The 6,429-nt window shown below is 36.8% G+C and overlaps 1 long non-coding RNA gene across 1 annotated transcript; it reads right to left on the reverse strand.

The window, feature by feature from the left end:
• Positions 1-845: 845 nt before the first annotated feature.
• On the reverse strand, positions 846-1,277 carry LOC125237429. The gene is made up of 3 exons (XR_007178327.1): positions 1,137-1,277; positions 975-1,060; positions 846-885 (listed from the first exon to the last, which is right to left on the reverse strand). It is a non-coding gene; the product is annotated as an uncharacterized LOC125237429 (long non-coding RNA).
• Between the last annotated feature and the right edge of the window lie 5,152 nt (positions 1,278-6,429).

The following is a 6,429-nucleotide window of genomic DNA, read 5'->3' on the forward strand; positions in this document are numbered from 1 at the left end:
TTGTCTATTTTCTTAAATTACTTCTAAAGTACCAAAATAAAACATTAAACAAAAATATATTTCAAATGCTCATAAAATGCTCTTTCATTTGATATATAACACAATATAGTGTTAATAACTTTGATTTTTAATTTTCAAGTTTACCCCCCAAAAGTGACCCCTATGATTAAATTTCATTTAATTAAATTACATGTCCGTCTTTGGGCCACAGGTTTACATATGTGTACCAAATTTCAAGTAAATCGGTCCAGTAGTTTCGGAGAAATCGGCTGTAACAGAGGGACAGACAGACACACGAGTGATCCTATAAGGGTTCCGTTTTTCCTCTTTGAGGTACGGAACCCTAAAAAACAACCTTAACTAATTTCTTATTTTTAACCACTGAGTGAGTCACTAATTTATAGTCCACTCTTTCACCAATACACATTCCAACAGTAAAGGAATTATTTATTTAAAAGTTCTACGAAGGGAAGTATGTCTATATTGTCACTAAATTAAATTGTCCTTAACACTGGATATCCTTAATTATTTTTTATTTTTTTACAGGCATAAAAATGCTTTATGTATTAACCAGTTTCTTAAACGTGGACGGTTTCCCTCATGAGTAGTTTTTACAGCAAACTGCTAACTTCAGCTCAGGACATTAAATCAGGATTGTAGCAGGCTAGATATATGGAAACATATACCCATTTAAAAACACCCTGGTGGACAAACAAAAAAAAAACCTGGTGAGATAATTTTGGAAATCGGTAATTAATTGTTTTTTTAGATTAAATTTTTATTTACAACGCGGGTTGCTTTTGGGGTTTTTGTGTAACAGAAATAAAACTAGACAGACAGCATTTCTGGTAAGTAGTTTTATTTAGCGTGGGGAAGAGATGAAGGCTGGAAAGGCAATACAAAACAATGGCGTTTTGACAATGGATATGAAGGAGTAACATCCGAGTAACACTTTGTTTGTGAACAAAACTCACCGAAATAAGACTGGCTGTTTAATTTTTCTATTGATGTGATTGTTGGCTCACATATTTTTATGTTAAGTCGAGTTTTACGGGCTCGGCTAGAAGAATAAAATATCAATCATTATATGAAAAACACACATTAAAGAAAACAAAGCACTGAACACTAAAACGTACCCCGAAGCGAATGGATTGCCTTGGGTTTTAAAATTACGAAATTCACATCCTGACCGATTGGTTCCCCTTAAGACAATGCCATGCCAAGATGGCGACACCCTTGACGACTTGAGGTCCTAGCCACATGGCCAACCAACGAAAGGAAATATTAGATTGTGAACAATTTCACCAAAAATTAAAATAAATAACAACCTACCCTTCCTTTTAAAATTCCAAGTATTTTTATATGAAAATAGATATTTAACTTACTATAAACCAAAATTCCAATCTAGCAACGCAGACAGTCACCTTTGCTATGACCGTATCATAGACAAACGAGAACGAAGCTAACGCCGCAGAAAAGGAAACAAATCATCGACTAAATTTTATTACTAAACTTACACTTTCAAACTACATTCTAGGGCTCAGTGTTATGAATCAATACTGCATTACGTTTTCCATTTACCCATCCATCTACTTTCAGCTTAATACGTTAGAAACTATAGAGATGTGTAACCTCGAAATTGTTACAAGGTGTCCCCAATATTTATTTATTATTTATTTATCCTTTAACATTTTCACAACCTAGAACACGCATGGTAGGCACCCGTGAACTTTTCTCAAATCCAGACAACCCCTTGGGCCAGTTGTCGCGGTACCGCGCGTCAACTAATTGGATCCCTAGGCCACTCTACAACCGTGTCAAAATAAACATAATAAATAAACATATAAACATAATTTTTATTGAAAACAAGTATTGCATATTTACATTACATCCAACAAATACTTAAAATTATCGATGATTTACATTTGCCCGAACTAGGGAAACCCTGTGTTTCAGGCGAGAGGTACGGCAAAACAAGGTTCAAACTTAATTTAATTCAATTTTAATGTTCACTTACAAAATGTATTTATTTATCATTTATTCATTTCACTACTTAAGTTATTTATATAATATAACTATTTACATTATTATTTGCTTTAGCAGATCAATACCATTGTTATACATAATATATTAATTTTTATTTTTATTTTATATATATTTGGGGCATCAACAGCGATACAAACAAACAAATGCTTAACATATTAGAATACAATACAGTAAGCCAATGAAAGATGTCCACAAGAATATAGTGAATACTTAATACTAGGTGGAAGGAAAAGTAAATATAACAATATATTTAACCATAAACAGCAAGAGAAACTAAAACCAAAAACTGACAACTAGCACGCGCAAAAAGGTGAGAGTGTGTTGAATGTGTGAGAGGTATTCATGTGTCATGTGTGTTTATGTGTGTGTGTGAGTAAGTGGATGAAGGGTAGGTATATAAATGTGTAATAATGCATAAATATATATTAGTTACTTAGCTGTCTTGCATTAATAAAAGTCGCATACGGTTCTTTAGTGTGCACTTTGTGCAGTCGAACAGATCTATACTAGTAAATTTAGTATTATAAAGCTTTAACATACGATTTATTGGTGAGTTTTGAGCATATTTAGTGTGAACTTTATTCAGACTGAAGAGCCAGCGTTCTGAGTGACGGGTTCTGATTGATGGTACCGAGAGTTTTATTTCCGCCAAAAGTAAAGAGCTATCTAAACGTGCTGAAATAATATCAAATAGTACAGAGATATCCAGTAAAAGTCGTCTGTCTTCAAGACTTAACATGCGGTAACGATTGCACCTACTTCTATAATCTGTGTCCCAACTCTTAGTGCGAAAGTTAAGATGTCGAAGGAAAGAACGCTGAATTTTTTCAATTTTTTCCTTATATATTACATATTGGGGGGACCAAATAGAACTAGCATACTCAAGGATACTTCGGACATACGCAAAATACACAACTTTTATGCACATAGCATCACTGAACTGATTGCAACAACGCGGAACAAAAAGCCTAAATTCTTGTAAGCGCGGTTAACGATGTCAGATACATGTTCATCGTAGGACAGTTTTGAGTCCAGCGTCACACCCAGATCCCGTATTGAGCATACACGTTCGATCGCCTCGCCACCTATATAATACTGAACATTAATTGGACGAGGACTTCGCGTGAAAGAGATTTGTGCACATTTTTTTATATTTACATTTATTCGATTGTCAGTATAGTATTCATATACACGATCCAGGTCTTCTTGTAATAGTTGACAATCGCTCACCTTGCTAACGTCCAAAAAAATCTTTTTATCATCAGCATACATCAAAAATCTTGAATGTTTAAAAACAGTGTAAATATCATAGAGATACGCATTGTAAAGCAAGGGACCAAGGTGTGAGCCCTGGGGGACACCTGAGGGGACATCCACAAAATCTGACCTGCACCCGCCGAGAACAACCGCTTGCCGTCTATTTAAAACATAAGAGGAGACCCACCTAAACACATCGCCGCGGAGACCCAGACAGTAAAGCTTACGGAGCAGGATGACGTGATCGACCCGATCGAAAGCTTTTTCGAAATCCGTGTATATCACGTCAACCTGCTTTCTTTGATCCATTTTGAGAGCCACAAAGTTCGTGAATTCTATGAGGTTCGAGACAGTAGAACGATTTTTGAGAAATCCATGCTGTTGAGGAGGGATACCTTTGGATATTAAATTGTAAATATTATTTAAGATTAATTTTTCGAAAGTTTTAGCAAATTGATTCAAAATTGATATGGGACGGTAGTTTGTTATTCTAGATTTTGGACCTTTTTTGTGAATAGGCACGATCAAAGCTTCTTTCCATTTTGTCGGAAATATACCATCGGATAAAGATCTATTGAAAAGAACTGCTAAAGGGGAGCTGAGACTCGAAGCGCAGAGTTTAATAAAATAAGGGGGAATCCCATCGCTGCCAGCTCCACCATTTATGTTTAATTTGCAGAGAAGTTGCTCGACTTCTGATGGAGAAATGAAAATTTTGGAAACAACCTGGTCACTGTTGATGAATGGTGGAGGTAAATTAAAGTCAGGATATGTAGTAAGAGGCATACTAAAAACGGAATGGAAAAAGTCACTAAAGCCTTGACATATATGAGAATTACTATTTAAAGTGTGACCTTGATATTCGAAGGACTTAGGATATGCTGAGCCCCCCCGACGTGCTTTTATGTAGGACCATAGCAGTTTTGGATTTCTTTTTATACCATCTTGGACCGAAAGAAGATACTGATCCCAACATTTTTTTTGGAATAATTTTTGACGCTTACGTAATAACGAAAAACTTTCATAGTCCAAAGGATTTCCATATTTTTTCCATTTTGTATGCATTCTATCTTTTTCTTTAATTATTTTTATTAGGGAGGTGTTGTACCAGACTGGGTATTTACCTTTATCAGTACGGGAATCTAAGGGAACATATTTGGCTATGATTTCGTTGAGGGTTTTATAGAAGTTAGAGAGGGCAGTATCTAAACAATCGGCGGAAAGGTATATATCTAAATAATCTTATTTATCTCAATGTGTGTTTAGACCTACCTATTACCTATCTATATATTCATTTTATAACTAATAGTAGATTCTCTGTGTCTTCGTACGTCATATTTTGGAGGGCTTTTCGGAGAGTTTCCTTACACTTCGTGTAGCTAAGTGAGTATAAATCTAAAATTGCATTAAGCTTGTTATATAAAAAAGGACCTAGAGCGATGAAAAATCTCATAGAAAAAGCATATTTCCTATGAATGTTTTGTTGACAAACAATATCTTTGCGCCTCTTGTTAGTATGTTCAGTGTTGTACGGGGTTGCGGCGTGCTGTTTTAATACAATGTTCAAAATAAACAATTGTCTAACAGTAAGGACCCCAAAGGACTTGTAAAGAAGGTTAGATGGGAAGAGGAATGGGCGGAAAGTAGCTACCTTTAGAACGGCTCTCTGGGCTCTTTCTAGGTTGAGAAGAGTAGTTTTAGCTAGTCCGCCCCAAGAGGAAATACAGTATGTGATCACCGACTGACATATCGCATAATAAACTTGTTTGATTAGTTGAGTTGACGCGACTGTTCGTAGTTTTTTGAAAACATATATCAGCTTGCGCACTCTACTGCACAATTTTTCGACGTGGTCTTTGAAAGAGAGAGTTTCATCGATTATAATACCCAAATATTTAGTGTTTTTTGTAATAGCTATTTCAGGACACGTGCATCGGTTGATTTCAAGGCTTGTACAGTTGTAATGGGCGTATAGTTTGTAATTATTTGTGTCGAGGTTATTTTTGCGCATGTTAAATTTTATATAATTAGTTTTAGCTGAGTTGAGAGTTAGTACGTGACGTTGTAGCCATTGAGTGGCCTTCTGAAATGACAAGCAGTAATTACGAATTATACATAACGAACGAGTGATGGCACCGCTTACAAATGTAAGGAATGCCTGGCATCCGTTGGCTCGTTGGGTCGATGACATCCGGAACATAGCGGGTCAGAACTGGATCAAAATAGCCCAGGACCGGGAAAAGTGGCGTACTAGAAGAGAGACCTATGCTCAGCAGTGGGCGATAGAGGGCTGATATATTTTTTTTATTTTATTAATCTATATTAAAAATCTTACATTTGTTCATACACCAGAGTGCCATGAAACCCTATCAGGTTTGTGTTTACACTCGAGATATGATGATGATGATGATGATGATGATGATGATGATGATATATAACGACCGGTTTCTGACGTAGTGCGTAAATTTTTGGCTGATAGTGAATGTCATGATGAAATAAAAGCGTCTTTTTGCAAACATATTGACGCTGAATCGGCTAAAAGCGCTGGTGGCCTAGCGGTAAGAGAGTGCGACTTTCGATCCGGAGGTCGCGGGTTCGAAGTGTTCGAACCCGGCTCGTACCAATGAGATTTTCTAAACTTATGTGCGAAATGTCATTTGATATTTGCCAGTCGCTTTTCGGTGAAGGAAAACATCGTGAGGAAACCGGACTAATTCCAATAAGGCCTAGTTACCCTTCGGGTTGGAAGGTCAGATGGCAGTCGCTTTCGTAAAACTAGTGCCTATGCCAAATCTTGGGATTATTTGTCAAAGCGGACCCCAGGCTCCCATGAGCCGTGGCAAATGCCGGGATAACGCAAGGAGGATGATGATTGACGCTGAATCGGCTCGAGCTGACCAGAAATCGCTCGTTAGTAGGTATATAAACCTACGCGTCTTTGTTGCTGAACGCATCGGACATCAAACGCTGATAGGTTTGGGAAGACCGTTACAAGGTACAAAACGGGTGGGAAATGAAATTCTTTGACTGTACAGTCGACTACAAAGAGATGTATCCACTTTTTCACCTTATTACAATGCAATAAGGTGAAAAAGTGGATACATCTCTTTGTAGTCGACTGTACAG

The sequence above is a fragment of the Leguminivora glycinivorella genome, chromosome 21, assembly GCF_023078275.1.
Source record: "Leguminivora glycinivorella isolate SPB_JAAS2020 chromosome 21, LegGlyc_1.1, whole genome shotgun sequence".
Taxonomy (NCBI): Eukaryota; Metazoa; Arthropoda; class Insecta; order Lepidoptera; family Tortricidae; genus Leguminivora; species Leguminivora glycinivorella.